Consider the following 24,826-nt stretch of genomic DNA (forward strand, 5'->3'; position numbering starts at 1 on the left):
TTCATAAACCGCATAACAGCCAATAAAATGCCTAAGGGCCACAAAGTAACAGACTATTCAAAATCTTTCTTTTCCGACAGTATGTGACAAATTCTAAAAAGTTACAGACTATTCGTCTCTTTATAATAGGCATACATAAATCACAATCATACTTTGCTAAATATAGGCTACCATCTGGGCCTGCACGGCTGCAGGAAAAAGACGCAGAGATGTAAGACACCGTGTCTGTTATGGTTTTGGTGTTTTGTTTTATTTTGGTCTGTTTTTTCTGTTTTGTATTTCTGCTCAGTTTCCTGTTTTATTTTGATAGTCTGGTTTTCTGTCTAGTCCTATCTTGTTTTACTTCCTGTCTTCTGTTTTCCCGCCATTTTTGATTGTTCTGCCCAGCCCTTATGTGTTTCACCTGTTTCCCAGCCTTGTGTCATCGGTCTTGTGTTTCCTCATTACCCTGTGTATTTAGTCTTTGTGTTTCCCCTTGTTTCTTGTCAGATCATTTTGTGTGCTTGCCCCGTCAGTTTGTGTGTGTTTGTGTTTGTTCCTGCCAGTTTGTTGTTTGTATTTCCTGCGTTCTCGGTGTTCGGGTTTTGGACTTCCTGTTCTTCGGTCTCTCTACTTTTTGGATTTTGGACTTTGTTTTTGCCTCCCTCAATTTTTGACTGCCTTGTGGTATGTACCCTGTGTTTTTTGTGTAATAAATCTTCAAGCAACTAATCCCCAGCCTGTTCTCTGCATTTTGGGTCCGCCATTCACCTACCCCCCATAACAGTGTCTCTACCTTACGATGATTTCGGTAAACCAAACGTAGATTTGCGCTCTGGAGTTCGGCTGATAAACTCTGCCATGAGACCCTAAATATCCAGATCATCCAAAATGAGACACTTCACTGGAAACAAAGTACCGGCCCGCTGTAACAGCTCAGCGGGCTCTCTCTGTCACTTTTTGGACGTTTTCTGTGTTGGACACTGTGTGGAACCTGGGGGGCTTGGGGCTCGGTGGCTAAACGCACTGTTTTGGGAGAATAACCGATGTTGAATCTCCATACTGTATGAGCGCATATGGAGCCTGCCCGCCCGCCCATTCTCAGCTGAGACACTGCGCGTCCTGCCAAGCAAAGACCAGAACTCGTCTTCAGTGTTTTGATTAGCTAAAGAATTGCATTGATTGCACAGAGAGGGAACGTCCTCATTACACGGGCTACATCGGAAAACACCAGAAACTACTTGATGATTGCGCAGTAAGCATTAAATAGTCCGCAGCATTTTCCATATAGGCTACAGTACGCCACAAAATAATAACTCGAGGACACGCAATAATATTCGTTTTATCTTTGATGGGCTCCGTAAAGACACTCTGCAAACACACACTAAAACAGGAAATGTTTCCGTATAAGACCAATAAGGTAACAAAATAAGGAGGTAGATCCTTCAACATTGTTCCTGATATTTCAACCTATTTTCAATATTACAATTTCTTTTGATCATTCATTCAAGTCATTGATTTTTCTTTATTGCAATTTTTTCAATTAATATTTATTCTTTTTCTTATGCCTGGCACTAATACTGAAAGTTCAACTTTATTCTCGACATTATGAATGTTTTCGAAAACTCAATATAAATAAAGGTCAGTGTGTAAACCAGCTATTCTGTTCAGTGTTTGGTGCTCAAGTCACTGCTTACTCAGGCCTTGTGTTCAACAACGGCTTTATTTTAATCTCAACAAAAATCATCACACTAAACTGAAAAAGGCTGTTGCTGCAATTTTGTTTGTTTTGGTGGTCAGCGGGGCAGCAGTACAGTAACTTTGTCTCATCATTCCTTTGTGTTGTGATCCATCTAGTGGTCGTTCTGTGTCACAACACCAGTTAGTGATCTACATGGAGGCCTGTTGTTGTTGCTGCTGCAGTGTAGCAGGGAGTCATGGAGACGTGCTCGGACATGAGGAAGGCTGTCAGCTCTCAAGAAATGTTCAGAGTTTATATTAATACCCTGCACTCATCAATGATTGTTGTTTGACTCTTTCAGAGAGATTATACAACATTTGTTGTCAGTATTGAAATGTGGCTTTAAACAATAATGTCAACTTACAACATAGAAAACTAAAGTTATTGTAATTGTCAGACGTTACCCGCAAGAAGAAGCTCTGCAGAACAACTATAGATGAAAACCGGAAAAATGTCTTAGGTGCTATGGCAGGCCGTTTTAACATTTAATCGAACCACACTCCTATCTGTAATTACATTTTAGATATTAATAATAGCATTTCTCCTAGTCAAAATTATGTTCAACTAGTCAGAATGGTAATTAAACATATCCACAAAGACATTCTTACTTGTAGAAATAGTTTTTCAAGATATCTACAGCTTTGATTGTACTAGACAAAACTAAATTAAAATCATTAAATAGTATAAGTGGCCGTTTTAACATTTAGTAGCTAGACTGGATATTTATTGCAGATATCTGTATTTAATTATTCCTAGTCAGAAAGAACTTTATAGATATCTGCAATAGATTGTAAAAAAAATGGCCAAAGTGACCAGTAATTATCCAAAACACTTTTCACACCAGATAGAAACATCCATTTACTTTTTATACCCGGTATAACAACGACACATACTGTGTTCTGTAGACACAACCCGTTCTTATTCCGAACTCGTAAAATAAGGACGTTTGGACAGTGGTTGTCAGCGTCTGATGCGATGAAAAAGGCGTCTTTAAGCGTGTTTGTGTAACGCACCAGGGAGAGCAGCAGTTAGATAGGATTTAGTGAGTAGTATGTAAGGGTGAATTTCTGCGTAAGGAGTTTGGTTGGGGTGGTGTATGGGTCAAACACAGGACTTTCACCCAGGAGAGCGGGGTTTGCGTCCTGCTTGTCACACTTGCTTTAGTCGTTTTTTTTTCTTTCCTCCTGCGTATCACGGAACCGTACACCCACCCACGACCTTTTCCTTAATATAACTGCGTCAAAAGGGACGGCAATAGTCCCGACCAAGCGCGTTTACTTAAAGCGCTAAAGGAGACTTTTAGCGTCAATAAGAACGACAAAGGCACCTGACCAAGTGTCCATATTTTACGAGATGGGTGTGAGAACGTGTTGGTAGACACTATGGTTTATAGGCCTTAGTCTTAAATGAAGCTTCATGGCACAATGAAATATTCAGCAATATGTTTTTTTTTTTAATCAAATACAAATAAATATGTATCCGATTACATAATCAACACATTCATTTGATGCATCATGACACGTTATGTGGACAATATCTATTTAAACCTTTGTTAAACCCACAGACATTTATTATAACTTCCAGAAGAAATCATTATTCTGTGTGTGTGTGTGTGTGTGTTTGTGTTTGGCAGCATGCCCTGTATTAACTGCCGGTCATATTCCATTTAACCTGGTTTCATGTCCTTGTTGTTGTTCTCCAGTTGGAGTTTGATCAACCATCTGATACATGGCGAGTTCTCATTCTCAACCTGTTCTCATGAAGCATTCATTCATATAGCTCTGAAAAGTAAGCAAGTAAAGCAAACCTTAACTTAACTGTCGTTAACTTAAGTGCCTGCTTTTAACGTCTTAATAGGTTGCATGTTTTCATACATTTCCTCCAGCTGCTTCACATTAAAAGCCTCCTACTGGTTCTCTGGGGGAAAGCTTTTATTGTGAAACATCCAGAGGAATTAGAGGAAGTTGTGTGTAGGACGCAATCAGGAAACGGTACCTAAATCCAGAATAAACTTTAGATATCTGCAAAAGATTTCTTACTAGGAAGAACTCCAATTTTAGATATCTATAATCCAGTTGTTACTAGTCATCATTTTAATTTCAGATATCATAAATGAAAAACCGATATCCACAAAACATTTGTAGATATATGAATTTGCATATTTACCAGTCATAATGCCAACTGTGGTTATCCATAATTACATTTGTCAAAGTGTACTTTAGATATTCAAAATGACATTTATGATATCTGAAAATAAAACGATGACTCATAACAACTGGATTGTAGAGATCTGAAACTGGAGTTCTAGTAAGAATTCTATTGCAGTGTTCTAGAATGTTGATCCTGGATCGGAACCATTTAAATACAATCTGCAGTAAACATCCAGTCTAGCTATTAAATGTTAAGACGACTTTCCCCATAGTACCAGACTTAAGGGAATAACTAGCCTAGCTCTGGGGAGCTTATTCCCCGGAGTCATTTTTCTTATGTTTTCTTTTTGCCCAGCATGTTTCGTTGGATTAGGGTGGCCCCTAAATCATGGTTGTAGCCTGTCGCCGTGGTCCTGCTGCACGCCCTGCTATGCCCTGCTACACCTGCTACGCTCTGCAGTGCCCTGCTACGTCCTGCTACACCCTGCTACGTCCTGCTGCATCCTGCTATGTCCTATGACGCCCTGCTACATCCTGTGACACCCTGCAGTGCCCTGCTATGCCATGAACTACTACAGCTACTATTTCTAGTCACTGTCCAGTTATCTTTATTGTGACTATTATTGCCAATGTTCACCACAACCCCCAACCGGTCAGACACCGCCTACTAAGAGTCCGGGTCTGTCCGAGGTTTCTTCCTAAAAGGGAGTTTTTCCTTGCCACTGTCGCACTGAATGCTTGCTCTTGGGGGAATTACTGGAATTGTTGGGTCTTTGTAAAATATAGTGTGGTCTAGACCTTCAGATTGGTTTTACCATTTTGAAAATAAAGTGAAAATGTTGAATTTTCAACATCATCCTCGACATTTAGACTTTATTCTCCATATTTCAACGTTATTCCTGATATTTAGACCCTATTCTCGAAATGGGATTTAGACTTTATTGTTCGATATTAAAATTTTTTTCATTTCAACTTTATTCTCCCTGTGAAAAAAAAAACTTCTATCTCTGATTTATTCTTTTCTATTGCCTGGCACTAATACTGAAAGTTCAACTTCATTCTCGACATTATAAATGTTTTCGAAATTCAAAAAAATAAAGATCAACCTTGAATGAAATACAACTTCTGTGTAAACCAGCTTTTCTGTTCAGTGTTTGGCGCTCAAGTCACTGCGTACTCAGGCCTTGTGTTCAACAACTGCTTTATTTTACAGTTTTTATTCTACAATCACATATTTACAAATTTCTTTGACTCATAAACCATCTTACAGAATTCATGAAACAAATAGAAAATGGCCAAAGTGACCAGAAATTATCATATCACATATCATTAACACTTTTCACACAAGATAGAAACATCCATTAACTTTTTATACACGGTATAACAACAACACATACTATGTTCTGTAGACACTATGGGATGCAATAGGTCTTAGTCTTAAATGAAGCTTCATGACACAATGAAATATTTAGCAATGTGTTTTCTGTGGTTGCACTGATTACAGATAACAGATTATGTAGAAAATAAGATGTAAAATATATGAATATATACATTTGTTCCCTTGATTGAAAATAAATCAATACATGAAATGAAATCAGCGATTAGTTTACTCTGACAGGAGAGCTGATCAGAGGGGCAGAGTTTTTACCATCGTCATTACTTCTGGGATTGAAGAATGGGAAGAGTTTCTCAGTGGAAGAGCAGCCAGTAAAGGAGTAGATAAGAGCTGCAGCATCTACGTCATAAAAGGAGACCAGACCCTCCTCATAATCCACAAACACCCCCACCTTCAGAGGCTGAGACTTCAGAGAGAGAAGGACTGAAAAGACAGCACAAGCTTTGTACTCATTTCCATTTCTCAACATTATGCCTACGACAGAAAAGCACTGCAGAGGCTGGTGAAAACTGTCATCACTGGTTCCTCACTCCCCTCCATCGAGGCCATCCAGGGCAAGTGATGTTTGCATAAGGGGCGCAGCACCATCAAAGACTGTTCTCACCCCAACCACAGACTGTTCACCCCACTCCCGTCCGGGAGGCGTCTCAGGTCTCTCCACACCTGCAACAGCAGGTTCAGAGGAAGCTACTTTCCTATTGAACTTTTGCTCTGCATCCCGGTGACAACAAACCAACTAAGCATCCTTGCCTGTGCCTGTTGAGGTGTCCATGACCATGGCAACCTTGACAGGGACAACAAGGAGGCAGACATCCCCAGCCCCCCACAGGACATCCCCCCCCCTTCCCACATACACACACACACACACCCCACCCGGAAAAGTGCACTACCCTATCACACCCATAGTGTTCTATTTATTTACAAATGTACATACTGTAACTACACTCATACTAGGGGTGGTACGGTTCATGAAAAAACATCCGAACCGCTCGGTTCGTTTGTCTCGGTTCGGAGCGTGTGTGGTCACACGGTCCGTCAGTCCACTGGTAATGTGCCCTAACCACTTACTGCTGTAGTGCCCACTTTCGACACCTATGTTAAAACACTTACTGGAAACGACGAGGGGGATGAGCGTGACGAACGCAACACATGGCAGCTGATAGCAAGAACGCATCACGTGGTTCTTGATGCTCCCGAATTTCAAAACAGACTCTAATGGTGTCTCGTTCTGAATACGATCTCGTATTTTACGAAAATAGTTCATTGAAACATATTTCTGAAAACATTTTAGGCGAGAAATAGGCCATACAGTTGCTGAATCTGTCTGTTTTTTTGATCGACAAAGGTCAGTTTAAAAGATTTTCGGCAGATTTTGAGAGGCGCCGAGCCGACCTCTCCTCAAGTGGAGTGTGGAGTGTTGCTGCTGCACGTCACGTCACGTGTAGAAATGTCAGGTGGGAGAGATAAGGAAGGCTGCCCGGAGTTGGAGGATGCGCTAGCGTCATATATAGTCTGGTGTGTGGGAACATTTTGGATTTCATGTTACCTATGATGACAGCGGAAATAAAACAATAGATAGAACTGCCACTGTGTGCATGTATTGAGCAACATGCATTCAATATGCTAATTTTAGCTATATATCATATGCTGAAGTATATTTCTGGAGTGTTAAAGATTAAAAGAAAAAATAACAAGAACCGTACAGAACCGAAAACCGCGACGCTAAACCCGTGATACGAACCGAACCGTGGATTTTGTGAACCGTACCACCCCTAACTTATACATAGGCATATTCTACTGCTCTTCATACTATTCATTCTGCACATACAATGATTTATACTACTCTTATAAATGTTACGATACTGCACATAGCTGTACATACTGTACATATCTGTCTATATGTTTTTCTTATAATATATTCTGTTAATACACTGCATATATGTATATTATTCTTGCTATTATTATGTTACTGCTACTACATTGCACATATCTGTACATGTTAATACATTGTTTCATATTACATAGCCATATTTATTCTGCTCTTATAAGGCAACTGCTAATATACTGCACATATTTATGTTCAATTTATATTACTCTAAACCACCTTCTGTAAAGTAACTGTATACTACTGTCTACACTGCACTGCTCTTTTTGCACTTCTGTTGGACGCAAACTGCATTTTGTTGTCTTTGTACTTGTACTCTGCACAATGACAATAAAGTATAATCTAAATCATCTAATCGAATGATAATAAATGTAATAAAGTTTAAATCAATCACCACAGGAAACTGATTCTGTAGCGAATAAGATGTCAAATATATTAATATGTACATTTGTTCCCTTGATTAAAAATAAATCAATACATGAAATGAGATCAGTGATTACTTTACTCTGACAGGAGAGATGATCAGAGGGGCAGAGTTTTTACCACCATAATTACTACAGGGACCAAAGAATGGGAAGAGTTTCTCAGTGAAGGAGCAGCCAGTAAAGGAGTAGATAAGAGCTGCTGCATCTATGTCATAAAAGGAGACCAGACCCTCCTCATAATCCACAAACACCCCCACCTTCTGAGGAGGAGACTTCAGAGGGAGACGGACTGGAGGGGCATCATTAGCTTCGTACTCATTTCTATTTATCAACACTATTCTCCAGTAACCATTCTGTGGGTTCAGTGCGATGTATCCCTTCCTGTTGCTCGACTCTCTGGCCACTCCTAAATCCCATTCAGTCTTTCCTTTAACCTGAACCTCAAAATAAAATCTGCCTGAAGAGAAACACTGCTTTCCTAAAACACAAACACACTTAGAAAATCTCTCTGGGTTGTCTGGGAGATTCTTCCACCACATCACCATGATTCACTTGTTTCCCATCATCAGACAGGATGAGTTTAGGATGTGCTGTATCAGGATCAAGAGTCACATCCACTGCATACTGCTGGACCCTCTTCAGCTCAGACTCAGCCATCAGCTTCTTCATCTGTGTAACGAGTGTCTCCTCCAGCTGAACCACAGCTTTCACCACAGTACCCAAATGTGATGATGGACGGGCGCTGACCTCTGTCCAGTCCTTGGTGGGTGGAGGTTGTTGGATGTTTAGGGACTGGACACTCTGGAGAAGATGGAGGTGGTCTTCAGAGCGTAACACCTGCTCCACCTCAGTGCTTCTCTTCATCAGCTCAGAGATTTCCTGTTCCAGCTCTTTGATGAAAGCTTCGGCCTGTTTTTCTGTTGTTTTCTGCTTCTCTTTGATCGTGTCGATGAGCTCATTCAGGCCTCTCTCAACAGACTCCTTCAGAGAAGTGAAGACCTGAACACCTTCTGCTATCTCTCTGTCTGCATCTTCCTCACTGAGGTCGACTGAGTGTTTCATCTCCTGAATCTTCAGTCGTCTCTTCTGGATCATCTGCTGAATTTCAGCCCCTGTCTTCCACAGCTCAGTCTTCTTTCCTTCATATCCGTCTTTCAGAGGAACAACATCATGCATCTTGTGGTCTAAAACAGTGCAGAGCATGCAGACACATGTCTGGTCAGTATTACAGAACAGCTCCAGAGGTTTATCGTGTTTCGTACACATCCTGCCTTCCAGGTTCTCCACAGGGTCGATCAGCTGATGTCTTTTCAGACATGAAGCTGTCAGATGAGGCTCCAGGTGAGTCTCACAGTAGGAGGCCAGACACACCAGGCAGGACTTCAGGGCCTTCAGTTTGCTCCCAGTGCAGATGTCACAGGGAACTTCTCCTGGTTTGGACACTTCTTCAGATGGCACATTGCTGGCAGCAGCCATAACTACACGCAGTGTGAGAGAAAAAAAAATTACATTAAAAAGACTTTGTATTATTTGTTTAAAAATATATGTGTGCATTTATGGGCGTTATGGAGATGTGTGTGTGTGGGAGGTGTGTTCAGATGAATTCTTGGTGTATTGCTATCTTGAGGCAGCGGGAAGTGAACGCGCCATTGACCAACAAAAAACTGGTCTAAAGTCAATAACTCAGCATTTCATTGTTATTTGATGCGCAGCTGCACACAAACATGCAAAATATTACAAATAAAAATTTTACGGTGCAAATCCGCCGTAATAATAGCAATGTGCCAAGGTACAAACGCACCTGGCTTTTTAAGGGAATGGGAGATGACACTCTGGTTTATTGCATGTTACGCCAAAAACACACCTATGATTAATGAAGACACTAAGTACAACCCTTTTGAACCATGTGCATGGCGCATGGACCCTTTTTTCTGCCGTCAAACTAGCAAAAGTGGATTTGGACACGCCCTAAAGGCACCTGCGCCATGCGCTTCACACCGTGTGCTTAGATCGTTAAAATAGGGCCCGTAGAGTTGACTAACTCAACTTACAGAGCATGAGCTTGAAATTCCACTACAGTAATGTTACAACAAATAGAGACTACACTGAAATAAATGTTTACAGCTGGAGAATGTGTTGCTGCCGAGTGCATAAGTTGTATCAGCAGGTCACAAATAATCTGTTCCCTTACAAGTATTGGGTTTCTCATGTCCAAACACTCTTTCTTCCTGAAAATACAAATTAAAAAGGGTGACTGACCTTGTGGTCCTGAGCTGGTGTCTGGCAGACTCTGCACCAGATCATTCCTGTTGATCTTCTCTAAAACCTTCTTGGTCACCTTCAGAGCTCCTTGAAGTTGATAGGTTTTCACCATCACGTCCACCGTGTCCTGCCTTTCTGCGTTCTCCAACTTGGACTCTTTGATGCTTTGGTAGCCTTCCAGGATGTCTTGCTGCTTCAGATGCCATTTGAATTTCTTAAATTCCTCTTCGTTTAAATCCTCCAGAGTGTTGAAAAGGTCCACTGCCGTCATTGTGTGGGCTACTGTATAGTGGGCTTGTGTACAAACATCCATAGTTATATTGTTACCATTTCACAAGAAATTAAAAGAGTGGAACTTCCTTTCTGAGTAGAGCTGAAGTTTAGTGTTAATCCTGGTTGTTGAAAGTGTAAATATGATCAGCTGTACTCACCAGAGACTCTGCTGTGTTGTTGAGAGAGACCTGATGAAGTCAGTTTGAGTTTTCTTTCAGAGAGAAACAGAGTCTTATCTCTAATGCAGCATGGTTGACACTCTGACAAACTTATCTTTCATTTCTGGAGTGTAACGTTGAAGCTCTCCTCTTCCCAGTGTTGCTCCGCCTCTTACTGCAGCTCTGTTATCAGGTTTTATGACCTTCCTGCCTTATTTACAGTATTGTGAAATACAAGGGTGTTGTCTGGTTAATATGGAGCAAAGGTTGTGCTATAACTAACAATTTATTATGTCCTGAAACTTTAAGGTGCCTCAGCTTTACTACAAACAAGAGAGTTTAGTTTACAGTTTATTGGACACAAAGAGAGAGAGATTACACAAATCTGCAACAAGTCAATGATAACACTATAAAGTCCAACACTTGTTTCAATAGTGGACCTTGATGTAAAGACAACAAACTACCATCAGATCATACAACAAAAACAATATCATCAACAAGACCATCACTACATCGAGAAATAAAATATATATACAATGCATGGCGGCTAATCCTAGCTGCTACAGCGTAATTTCCTTCTTTCAAAACAGCCAGGAGTTGAGTTTTTATTATAACAAAATAATGACTGGTGTGACACTGCATGCAAAATTAATCATTACAGTTATTACAGTGTGAACTCACCACAAACACTTGCCTTGTTCATGGACTCACAGCCGTGCCCTGGAATGGATATTTGGCGTTATTTTAAATGAACGGAAACGTCGATGTATGAAACTGGCAATAATCCAGTTCCGGATCGTTCTGACCCATTTTAACCCCTGGTTTGTACACATTTTATCTTATAAACATTTATATGTATACAAACATTCAAGAAAATTCAGGAGCAGCACAACTCCTTTCCCATTGGTGAAGGAGGTTCGGAAAACTTTGATTACTTACTCAGAAGCATTTAATGAATTCTCAATTGAGGAGAATTTAGGATTACACAGTACAGTGTGGGTGCCATCCCAACATTCTGAAGTTCCTGTCTTCCTCAAGGTTTATTTAAACTCATGCTGGAGGCATTAGGTTTAGCTGAACTTTATGAAGACCTGAAAGATATTACGGGCGCCTAAAACAGACAGGCAGAATGTGTTATGTGTTGACTTCCTCCGTGACTTGGCATCATACAGTTGTTACTGTTAGAGACACAGGGCCCTATCTTGCACCCGGCGCAGTGTAGCGCTTTTAAGGGAATGGGAGATGACACTCTGATTGGTTTATTGCATGTTACGCCAAAAAACACACCTATGATTAATGAAGACACTAAGTACAACCCTTTTGAACCATGTGCATGGCGCATGGACCCTTTTTTCTGCCGTCAAACTAGCAAAAGTGGATTTGGACACGCCCTAAAGGCACCTGCGCCATGCGCTTCACACCGTGTGCTTAAATCGTTAAAATAGGGCCCGTAGAGTTGACTAACTCAACTTACAGAGCATGAGCTTGAAATTCCACTACAGTAATGTTACAACAAATAGAGACTACACTGAAATAAATGTTTACAGCTGGAGAATGTGTTGCTGCCGAGTGCATAAATTGTATCAGCAGGTCACAAATAATCTGTTCCCTTACAAGTATTGGGTTTCTCATGTCCACCCACTCTTTCTTCCTGAAAATACTAATGAAAAAGGGTGACTGACCTTGTGGTCCTGAGCTGGTGTCTGGCAGACTCTGCACCAGATCATTCCTGTTGATCTTCTCTAAAACCTTCTTGGTCACCTTCAGAGCTCCTTGAAGTTGATAGGTTTTCACCATCACGTCCACCGTGTCCTGTCTTTCTGCCTTCTCCAACTTGGACTCTTTGATGCTTTGGGAGCCTTCCAGGATGTCTTGCTGCTTCAGATGCCATTTGAATTTCTTAAATTCCTCTTCGTTTAAATCCTCCAGAGTGTTGAAAAGGTCCACTGCCGTCATTGTGTGGGCTACTGTATAGTGGGCTTGTGTACAAACATCCATAGTTATATTGTTACCATTTCACAAGAAATTAAAAGAGTGGAACTTCCTTTCTGAGTAGAGCTGAAGTTTAGTGTTAATCCTGGTTATTGAAAGTGTAAATATGATCAGCTGTACTCACCAGAGACTCTGCTGTGTTGTTGAGAGAGACCTGATGAAGTCAGTTTGAGTTTTCTTTCAGAGAGAAACAGAGTCTTATCTCTAATGCAGCATGGTTGACACTCTGACAAACTTATCTTTCATTTCTGGAGTGTAACGTTGAAGCTCTCCTCTTCCCAGTGTTGCTCCGCCTCTTACTGCAGCTCTGTTATCAGGTTTTATGACCTTCCTGCCTTATTTACAGTATTGTGAAATACAAGGGTGTTGTCTGGTTAATATGGAGCAAAGGTTGTGCTATAACTAACAATTTATTATGTCATGAAACTTTAAGGTGCCTCAGCTTTACTACAAACAAGAGAGTTTAGTTTACAGTTTATTGGACACAAAGAGAGAGAGATTACACAAATCTGCAACAAGTCAATGATAACACTATAAAGTCCAACACTTGTTTCAATAGTGGACCTTGATGTAAAGACAACAAACTACCATCAGATCATACAACAAAAACAATATCATCAACAAGACCATCACTACATCGAGAAATAAAATATATATACAATGCATGGCGGCTAATCCTAGCTGCTACAGCGGCTAACCCGATTGCTGACCTCCTTCTCACAGGCAACCTCCACCAGATGCGAGCCGTGACCGAGACTTGACTTTCATCTCCTCCTGTCATGCCGTGGATCATTTTGGCACTCACATCAGGCATCCACCTCTGTGCCCCTAGTCCGCAGCTAACCGCTATCACAGAGCCCTCAGTCCCTCCACTCGGCATCATGTTCAAATATTCAACTCTGCAACTGGTCAAACTCGTCAACTACTCCATTCCATCCTGCATCCCAGTCATCAAACAGCTCGGACTTCTACGTCGACCCAGGTACATCCACAGAAGCTCTCGCTGCAAGTTTGTTTTCTTCCACCACGGACAATCCATCTGGTCACCTGCACGCTCTGTCGCACCTGTCCCACGTCATCAGAATGCTTCACCCACTGGATCACATAGGGCTGAACGCACCGTCAGGCTGCACAGAAAACCCGGACTGGACTACAGTGCTTTCTGCACTTCACATACACTTAATCATACTCTCCAATCATTTGCAAATCCGCTCACTGTCCCCCCTCAACTGCAATGCCCCCACACCCCACCGACCACACGCACTGCTAACCGGGACAACCTCAGATCTCTCCAGCCTGCCCTCATCCCACCACCCTCTCACCATGCCAACTTTGCCCTCCTCAACACCCGATCACTCAACAATAAAGCCCCTGCCCTCCATGAACTAATCCTCGACAACACTCTGGACTTCCTCCTGCTCACCGAAACCTGGCAACAACCCAACGACTACTTCTCCCTCAACCAAGCATCCCCTCCTGGCTACAATTACATCAGCAAACACCGCCCCTCCCGCCGTGGAGGTGGCCTCGCTGTTATCTTCAATCAGAACTTTCAGATCACAGAACTCACCCTCCCCTCAGTATCATCGTTTGAATATCTCGCCTTCAAAGCTCTTTCCTCCATCACAGTCATCCTCATTTACCGGCCACCTAAACCAAATCCCTCCTTCCTCTCTGATTTTACTGAACTTCTCACACTAGCCTCATCTCTCTCCACGTCTGCTGCTACTCGGTGATTTAAACATCCACATGGACTCCCCCACCTGCAAGCTCTCATCAGAATTCACAATTTTACTGGATAACTTCTCTCTCACCCAACATGTCACATTCCCCACCCATGAAAAAGGACACATCCTCGACCTGGTCTGCTCCACAAACCAACCGGTACTCGACCTCCATCCATGCCTCTTTCAAATCTCTATCCCCTGTATCTGATCTCCCAGGATCTACTCCAGCACCTACCATGACCCCTCTTCTCCCCATCCCCCCTGACCTCCTGACCCCTCCTCCACACTGCCTCCTCTCCCAATTTGACCTGGTCACCCCTCCTGAAATCTCTAAACTCATCAGCTCCTCCAAACCCACTACCTGCTCCCTTGACACCCTCCCAACTCCACTCCTGAAGTCCTGCCTCCGCGTCCTATGCCCCTACCTCACTAACCTTTTCAACTCCTCATTGTCCCTTGGAACTGTCCCCTCTGCCTTTAAAACTGCCGCAGTCACCCCAATCCATATTATGGTCATTTTCAGGTTCATAATTGTATTTTAAGGTTGTACCAGAATAAGTTTACATGGTTTAATTTTCAAAAAACACCATATTTTTGTTGTACTGCACAGCTCTCTCTCACTGCTGCAGATCCTCTTTTCACCTGGTCTCTGTTTTAGCTACAGAGTGAGACCTCTTTTCTTTTTCTTCTTCTGTACTATCTTTGATTGCACTCGCACATGCAGTAGCTCAGATGTAGATCATGTCAGCTAGCTAGCTCCATATACAGTAAAAGAAAGGCTGTTTCTACAACTTCGGTCAGTTACAAGGTAGGATTAGCTGGGAGACTTCTAAATGAGGGCGCACATGTAAGTAGTTCTTTTGTAGATTATGGTGAACTTGTGTGCGTTGTAGCAGTGCTTTGCTATTGAGAACGAGGTAGCATGCTAGCGTTAGCATGCTAACGCTACAAGCTAATGGTTGCGGTTAGCCAGCATGTTTCGGATTGTGACGTCACAAGCCGTGCCGATTTTGAACAGCTCACTCAGAGACTGAAGGCAGAACACATTCAGAAACCTTATCTCACTCAAAACAGCATGGATGGATTTTTTCCAAAGTTGGTATGCGTGTGGAAGCACCAGAGACACAAAAGAACACCCCAAATCCCAGAAAATGTGTTTTTTTCATAATATGGGCACTTTAAAAAACCTGGTCTGGATCCCTCCTCCCTCAACAACTACCGGCCAATATCCAACCTCCCCTTTCTGTCTAAAACCCTGGAACGCATAGTCGCCTCACAACTACAAACCCATCTTCATGCCAATAACCAATTTGAACCTCTCCAATCTGGTTTTCGCCCCCTCCACAGCACAGAAACCGCTCTCCTCAAAGTCCTCAACGACCTCCTCACCTCTGCTGACACCGGTTCCCTCAACATCCTTATCCTCCTTGACCTGAGTGCAGCCTTCGATACCGTGAGCCATAACATCCTGCTCACCAGACTAAAAGACCTCAGTATCGAAGGTACTGTACTCAGCTGGCTCCACTCCTACCTTATCAACAGATCTCACTTCATCTCTCTCCATAGTCATACCTCTGCCACAGCCACAGTCACACAAGGTGTTCCCCAAGGCTCCGTACTCGGCCCCCTCCTCTTCATCATCTACATCCTCCCTCTTGGTCAGATACTCCGCCACTTCAACCTGGACTTCCACTGTTATGCCGATGACACCCAGATCTACCTCAGCACCAAATCCCCTCACAATCCTCCCCTCTCCCACATCAACTTCTGTCTGTCAACTATTAAAACCTGGATGCAACACAACTTCCTCAAACTCAACAGCGATAAAACAGAATTCCTTCTCATAGGCTCCAAATCCACACTCAGCAAAATCAATAACCCTCACTCTCACCATCGATGGCACCATTGTCTCCCCATCTCCCCAGGCCCGTAACCTTGGTGTGATCTTTGACTCCACCCTCTCCCTTGAGCCCCACATCCGTCATGTCATTAAAACCTCCTTCTTTCACCTCCGCAACATCGCCAAAATCAGACCCTCTCTCACACCCTCTCTCACACCCCCCGCTGCTGAAAGACTCATTCACGCCTTCATCTCCTCCCGACTGGACTACTGCAACTTACTTCTACTCGGCATCAGCTCCACCAACATCAACCGACTCCAACTGGTCCAGAACTCAGCCGCCCGACTCATCACCCGCTCCAAATCCTGGCACCACATCACTCCAGTCCTAAAACAACTCCACTGGCTTCCTATCTCCCACCGGATCACCCACAAAAAGAGAGTACTAATCCCTGTTTGCTCTCATATTGCATGCAAAGTGTTTTATGGATATTCATTCATTCATCCGCACAGTTTACATGAATGAAGATTGAAAATAAATGGAGAGACAGTTGGAGATGTGCCTCCGATACTGCCTAAAACGCTGGTATCGGTATCGGGAAGTACTGGAGTTTATGCATCGATCCAATACCACGTAATAAAGCCCTAAAGAAATCTATGTTAGAGTAGTTCATTTATGTTCTTTTTCCGTTATAACTGACTGTCAAACTGGATTTATTTCTGTGGCATTCATTGTTTGAAGAGTTAAACCTGAGCCAGACCGACAACAAAGATATAAATCCTATCACATCCATGCAGGGATAGTAGTATACAGTTGTTAAAACATAATAAAATATATGATACACTGGTATCGGCCGATATGCAAGTTCAGGTATCAGAATCGGTATTGGGAAGCAAATATCTCTAAACCGGACCATCTCTAAAAAAAAAAAGTGATGTAGTGTGTAAGTTAAGAATGTTTTAGATATGTTCCTTCTGTTAGGGTTAGGAAACATGCCGTTCAACCAGGAAACCATAGCAACATGCTGCACACAGTTTTAAGATTGAACGAGCCCCTGGCTTTTCTGTTCAGTGTTTGGCGTTCAAGTCACTGCTTACTCAAGGCTGGTGTTCAACAACTGCTTTATTTTACAGTTTTTATTTTACAATCACATATTTACAGATTTCTTTGACTTATTTCCCATAACCATTTCACTACCACTATTCCCAAAAAAAATTAAAATGGCAGTAACAGTAATTAACCAAATCACTTTTTAGACAAATTATCACACATTAGCTGTGTTCGAAACCGCTCACCCATTCACTCACTCACTATTCTCTATATAGTGTTTATTAAATAGTGAACTATATAGGGAACGACCAAACTAGATTTCGGACACTACATCGAAAACACATCGTTGCGTCAGTAGATGTGCCGGTTATTTGTGTGACGGAGGCGGGCGCACCCAGCAACAAACCCAAACAAAAATACTTCTAATACGTCTCTGAAACAAAGCGAGCACTCAGAAGAATAGTAAAACGTTGTATATTATATATGTTGTATGTCACATTTCCACTGTTTAGAAACCAAAGCCAGCTCCATTTTTCCTTTTCTGTTTTCGCAGTGACTTCTGTGGGATTCTGTGGGTTGCATTGTGGGATACAGGAGTAACATGTAGGGTATATCCTATGTACACTCAAATTAGCAGTGTGTTGTAGGTATTTGATAGTGGACTATATAGTGAATGAAATTAACCGCAGTGAATTCGAACACCACTACAAAATGGCGAACACACTACATCGTGCACTATTTCCGTGATAGGGAACGTTTTCAAACACAGCTACTGATTAACTTTGTCCATTAAGTTTTTATACCCAGTATTATAAATGACTACAGACATGTAAAAGGCCTAATGGCGCATTCACATAGGATGCGAAGATTCACATTGTGCTGCATTACTCGTAGAAATTGTATCGGAATCCGTTGTGTTTATTCTCGTTACTCGTGTGAGACGAGCTGGTGTAAAGCATAGACACATTGTCTGTGACGGCACCCATAGGTTTGTAAAAAACCCAAAATAAAAACTCAAAGTGGGTGGCTCCAGGTGGCTCTGGCCTGGGCAAACTTGGCAGTGCCTAATTTCTGGCTAATCCAAAAATGAGCAAAGAGGTAGCAACTCGAGGAACTGCAGTTTTTGGCACTTGCGTGTTAGCTTACATTTTTAGCGCTGAAGGTTGCTGCTTGATGTAGAGCTGTAGGCACAAACTATGTTTCTTTCCATCCTCAACCATGGATCAAAACCGATCCAAATGATGCCAAAATAACTAAATCATGATGCAGATTTCTATAAAGTCTGAATTCATTCTTATTAAGTGATCATGGCTATGCTATGCAGGAGAATCTCAACGCTGATAGCCTTTCAATAAACGGCGCCACACACATTTCTTGGTTAAGTTGAAATTTGAAACTCACAAATTATGTTGTGTCTTTGCATTGACATTTACGCCGCACAAAACGCTTGCAACGTTTTCTGTTGCTGCATATCAAATAGAAATAAATGGTTATTTTCCATCATTTTTTACAAATTTACTGTAAAACTGCAGCTTCACAAATTTGGTGTCTAAAGAGACGGATTTCTATTGCAACTGAAAGTAGTCTGTTTAATACAAGGTAGATATTCTCCACATGATGCGTGTTTCTTGACATTATTTACATTTGTTCCCCTTGAATGAAAATAAGTCAATACATGAAATGAGATTAATAGTCAACACTGTCAGGTGAGATGATCAGAGGTGCAGAGTTTTTACCATCATGATCATCACCAGGTCTATGTAATGAAATGCATACAAAAACACATTTTAAGTCTTGTATTAGCAAGACACGCATGTGATGATCATGTCATGCAACTGCTGAATTAGAGAACCGGCACATATTTTGGTCAGCTGTACTCAACAGTGTTTGGCAGAGAGTCTGCTCTGCTGCCCAGTCTGTGCTTTAGTGCTGCATTGGAGACCAAAAACAAGAAGATACAAAAAAGGTTAATTAACTTGTGACTACATGTACAAACCTCGAGTTTCATTCCAAGGAAACTGACGTTGGACTGTTGTCTGTCCAGTGTTGCTCCGTCTCTTCACCGCCGCTCTGTTTTTTAGGTTTTGTTTCCTCATATTTAGATATGATTTTAGTAACACTCTCAGGTGTGGAGCGGGGAGAGGGGGGGGGAAATGCTTCTAGGGCTCCAGCAGGGACGTGCACAGACATCAGGGGCTCAAAGAAAAAAGGCCTACTAGTAGTTGTGATAGAAATGTAAACAAAATGTTAAATAGGCCTATATTAACACATTACTGAATACCAGTTTATTTTATTTTCCCTTACACAATTGTTTAATAGATTTAATAAATACTCAACAAGTAATCAGTTCACACAGAGACTTTTAGCATTCACCAGGTTTATCACCATCAGCAAAGGAGACTCTGCTACAATGTGCATGTTTCTAGTTTCGAGTATATATTTAGAATAAGCACCAAGGAGAGGGACTTAGTTTCACTAAGAATTGGTTTATTTTGCAAATGGCAATAAATCATGATCATCGTTTTGGTGCTATTGGAATAAACAACACTTCAAAAAATCATTTAGAAAAATCTCAACAAAAATCATCACACTAAACTGAAAAAGGCTGTTGCTGCAATTTTGTTTGTTTTGGTGGTCAGCGGGGCAGCAGTACAGTAACTTGTCTCATCATTCCTTTGTGTTGTGATCCATCTAGTGGTCGTTCTGTGTCACAACACTGTTTTTGCTGCTGCAGTGTAGTAGGGAGTCATGGAGACGTGCTCGGACATGAGGAAGGCTTTCAGCCCTCAAGAAATGTTCAGAGTTTAAATGAATACCCTGCACTCATCAATGATTGTTGTTTGACTCTTTCAGAGAGATTATACAACATTTGTTGTCAGTATTGAAATGTGGTTTTAAACAATAATGTCAACTTACAACATAGAAAACTAAAGTTATTGTTATTGTCAGACGTTACCCGCAAGACGAAGCTCTGCAGAACAACTATAGATGAAAACCGGAAAAATGTCTTAGGTGGTATGGCAGGCCGTTTTAACATTTAATCAAACCACACTCCTATCTGTAATTACATTTTAGATATTTATAATAGCATTTCTCCTAGTCAAAATTATGTTCAACTAGTCAGAATGGTAATTAAAGATATCCATAATAACATTCATACTTGTAGTGATTGTTTCTCAAGATATCTACAACTTTGATTGTACTAGTGAAAACTAAGTTTAAATCCTTAAATAGTATAAGTGGCCATTTTAACATTTAGTAGCTAGACTGGATATTTATTGCAGATATCTGTATTTAATTATTCCTAGTCAGAAATAACTTTCTAGATATTTGCAATGGATTTTATTAGAATATGTCCACATCCTGTTGTGTAGACCAGTTTTATTAAAGTTAAGCAGCACTGCTAACAAAGCTCTGCTTACTGTACATTTCCTCCAGCTGCTTCACATTAAAAGCCTCCTACTGGTTCTCTGGGGGAAAGCTTTTATTGTGAAACATCTAGAGGAATTAGAGGAAGCAGTGTGTAGGACGCAATCAGGAAACAGTACCTAAATCCAGAATAAACTTTAGATATCTGCAAAAGATTTCTTACTAGGAAGAACTTCAATTTTAGATGTCTATAATCCAGGTGTTACTAGTCATCATTTTAATTTTAATGAAAAAATGATGAAAAACAGATATCCACAAAACATTTGTGAATATCTGCAATTGCATATTTACCAGTCATAATGCCAACTGTGGTTATACATAATTAAATGTTTAGTCAAAGTGTACTTTAGATAGTCAAAATGACATTTATGATATCTGAAAATAAAACGATGACTCATAACAACTGGATTGTAGATATCTGAAACTGGAGTTCTAGTAAGAATTCTATTGCAGTGTTCTAGAATGTTGATCCTGGATCGGAACCATTTAAATACAATCTGCAGTAAATATCCAGTCTAGCTATTAAATGTTAAGACGACTTTCCCCATAGTACCAGACTTAAGGGAACAACATCAGAGGAGGAACATCTTCAGATTGGTTTGAGCATTTTGAAAATAAAGTCAAAATGTTGAGAATTTTAACATCATCCTCGACATTTAGACTTTATTCTCAAAATGAAAAAAAAAAAACTCTCTCTGATTTATGCTTTTATCATGCCTGGCACTAATACTGAAAGTTAAACTGTATTCTCGACATTATGAATGTTTTTGAAATGCCAAAAAATAAATAAAGATCATCCTCGACTGAAATACAACTTGTATGTAAACCAGCTTTTCTGTTCAGTGTTTGGTGCTCAAGTCACTGCTTACTCAGGCCTTGTGTTCAACAACTGCTTTATTTTACAGTTTTTATTCTACAATCACATATTTACAGATTTCTTTGACTCACAAACCATCTTACAGAATTCATGAAACAAATAAAAATGGCCAAAGTGACCAGTAATCATCCAAAACACTTTTCATACAAGACACAAACTTCTATTGACTTTTAATACCCTGTATAACGACACATACTGTGTTCTGTAGACACTATGGGATGTAATAGGCCTTATTCTTAAATAAAGCTTCATGACACATTGAAATATTCAGTATTATGTTTTCTGTGGCTGCACATCAAATACAAATAAATGTATATCTGATTACATAACACAATAATTTGATGCATCATGACACACGTTATGTAGACAATATCTATTTAAACCTCTGTTAAACCCACAGACATTTATTTAAACTTCCAGAAGAAATCAGTTTTCTAAAGACACCAAATATGTCAAAATAAAGTTTGATTCAATTTTCAAAGATTTGCTGCACATTTAACCATGTGATAATAAATGGAATAAAGTGTAAATCAGTCACCACAGGAAACAGATTCTGTAGAAAATAAGATGTAAAATATATGAATATGTACTTTTTTACTTTGTGAAAATAAATAAATACGTGAAATGAGATCAGTGATTAGTTTACTCTGACAGGAGAGATGATCAGAGGGGCAGAGTTTTTACCACCTTCATCAGTAAAGGAGCAGCCAGTAAAGGAGTAGATAAGAGCTGCAGCATTTACGTCATAAAAGGAGACCAGACCCTCCTCATCATCCACAAACACCCCCACCTTCTGAGGCTGAGACTTCAGAGAGAGACGGGCTGGAGGGTCAGCTAGAGCTTTGTACTCATTTCTATTTCTCAACAATATAGTCCAGAAACATTTCTGATGACTCGGTGTGATGATTCCCTTCCTGTTGATCGACTCTCTGACCTTTCCTTTAACTTGAACCTCAAAGTAAAATCTGCCTGAAGAGAAACCCTGTCTTCCTAAAACACAAACAATATTAGAAAATCTCTCCGGGATGTCTGGGAGATTCTTCCTCACATCCCCAAGATTCACTTGTTTCCCATCATCAGACAGGATGAGATCAGGATATGCTGTATCTGGATCAAAAGTCACATCCACTGCATACTGCTGGACCCTCTTCAGCTCAGACTCGCGAGCAGCTTCTTTATCTGTTTAACGAGTGTCTCCTCCATCTGAACCACAGCTTTCACCACAGTCCCCTCATATGATGATGGACAGACGCTGACCTCTGTCCAGTCCTTGGTGGGTGGAGGTTGTTGGATGTTTAGGGACTGGACACTGGAGAATATGGAGGTGGTCTTCAGAGCGTGAAAGCTGCTCCACCTCATTGCGTCTCTTCATCAGCTCAGAGATTTCCTGTTCCAGCTCTTTGATTAAAGCTTTGGCCTGTTTTTCTGTTGTTTTCTGATTCTCTTGGATGATGTTGATGAGCTCATTCAGCCTCTCTTAAAGTGCCCATATTATGAAAAAAACACTTTTTCTGGGATTTGGGGTGTTCTTTTGTGTCTCTGGTGCACACACATACAAACTTTGAAAAAAATCCATCCATGCTGTTTTGAGTGAGATACGGTTTCTGAATGTGTCCTGCCTTCAGTCTCCGGGTGAGCTGTTCAAAATCGGCACGGCTTGTGACGTCACAAGAACGAGCTGGCTAACCGCAACCGTTAGCTCGTAGCGTTAGCATGCTAATGCTAACGCTAATTCTAACGCTAATGCTAACGCTAGCATGCTACCTCGTTCTCAATAGCAAAGCACTGCTACAACACACACAAGTTCACCATAATCTATAAAAAAACTACTTACATGTGCGCCCTCATTTAGAACACTCCCAGCTAATCCTGCCTTGTAACTGACTGAAGGTGGAGAAACAGCCTTTCTTTTACTGTCTATGGAGCTAGCTAGCTGACATGATCTACAGCTGAGCTACTGCACATGTGCGAGTACAATCAAAGATAGTACAAAAGAAGAAGAAGAAAAGAGGTCTCACTCTGTAGCTAAAACAGAGACCAGGTGAAAAGAGGATCTGCAGCAGTGAGAGAGAGCTGTGCAGTACAACAAAAAAATTGTGTTTTTTGAAAATTAAACCATGTAAACCTATTCTGGTACAACCTTAAAATACAATTATGAACCTGAAAATGAGCATAATATGGGCGCTTTAACAGACTCTTTCAGAGAAGTGAAGACGTGAACACCTTCTGCTGTCTCTCTGTATGCATCTTCCTCACTGATATCGACTGAGTGTTTGACCTCCTGAATCTTTAGTTGTCTCTTCTGGATCATCTGCTGAATTTCAGCCCCTGTCTTCCCCAGCTCTACCTTCTTTCCTTCATATTCTTCTTTCAGAGGAACAACGTCATGCACCTTGTGATCTAAAACAGTGCAGAGCATGCAGACACGTCTGGTCGGTCTTACAGAACAGCTCCAGAGTTGTATCGTGCTTCGTACACATCCTGCCTTCCAGGTTCTCCACAGGGTCGATCAGCTCATGTCTTTTCAGGCCTGACATTGTCAGATGAGGCTCCAGGTGTGTCTCACAGTAGGAGGCCAGACACACCAGGCAGGACTTCAGGGCCTTCAGTTTGGTTCCAGTGCAGACGTCACAGGGAACTTCTCCTGGTTTGGACACTTGTTGCTCTGAGCTGCTGCTGCTGGCTTTCTGTTGAGCTGACCGTCTGAACTGAGCAACCATCTCAGAGATGAAAGCGTTGACCCTCAAATCAGGTATTGTGGTAAAACCCTCCTTACACATTGGACATAGGTACTGGTCATTAGTATTCCAGTGTTCAGTAATGCAGTTCTTGCAGAAGTTGTGACCACATGGTGTAGCCACAGGATCAGTAACCACATCCAGACAGATGGAGCACAGAAACTGATCTTCAGATGACAGAATGCTCACAGCAGCCATATCTACACATGACGTGAATGAAAAGAATAGATAACATTCAAAATACACTTTATTTAATGTTGCAAACAGTGATGAACAAACCCTTGCCCATTCCTGTCGGAGACACTGATGGAGCGCCAGTCAACGTGGCTCTTACAACTTCGGTCAGTTACAAGGCAGGATTAGCTGGGAGACTTCTAAATGAGGGCGCACATGGAAGTAGTTCTTTAGTAGATTATGGTGAACTTCTGTGTGTTGTAGCAGTGCTTTGCTATTGAGAACGAGGTAGTATGCTAGCGTTAGCATTAGCGTTAGCGATTTTGAACAGCTGACCCGGAGACTGAAGACAGGACACATTCAGAAACCGTATCTCACTCAAAACAGCATGGAGGGATTTTTTACAAAGTTTTTATGCGTGTGGAAGCACCAGAGACACAAAATAACTCCCCAAATCCCAGAAAAAGTGTTTTTTTCATAATATGGGCACTTTTAGGAATTATTATTATTCCTTCTTTCTTCCGGCAAATTAATCACCTTTTTGAGGGGCTTAACATTCTCAAAAACTCACCAAAATTGGCGGTCGCATCAAACCTGGTGAAAATTTACGTATTTTAACAGTTTTCGGAAATAGGCACACAGAAATGGCTCGCTAGCACCCCCTAGAAAACTTACTGGTACTGGTTACACTAGCCCTAACCATAACCATAACCCTAACCCTAATCTGAA

At 41.2% G+C, this 24,826-nt stretch overlaps 1 pseudogene; it reads right to left on the reverse strand.

Annotated features, from left to right (window-relative positions):
• Positions 1-7,647: 7,647 nt before the first annotated feature.
• LOC144514355 (uncharacterized) lies at positions 7,648-24,121 on the reverse strand (annotated as a pseudogene).
• Between the last annotated feature and the right edge of the window lie 705 nt (positions 24,122-24,826).

The sequence above is a fragment of the Sander vitreus genome, unplaced genomic scaffold, assembly GCF_031162955.1.
Source record: "Sander vitreus isolate 19-12246 unplaced genomic scaffold, sanVit1 ctg545_0, whole genome shotgun sequence".
Classification (NCBI taxonomy): domain Eukaryota; kingdom Metazoa; phylum Chordata; class Actinopteri; order Perciformes; family Percidae; genus Sander; species Sander vitreus.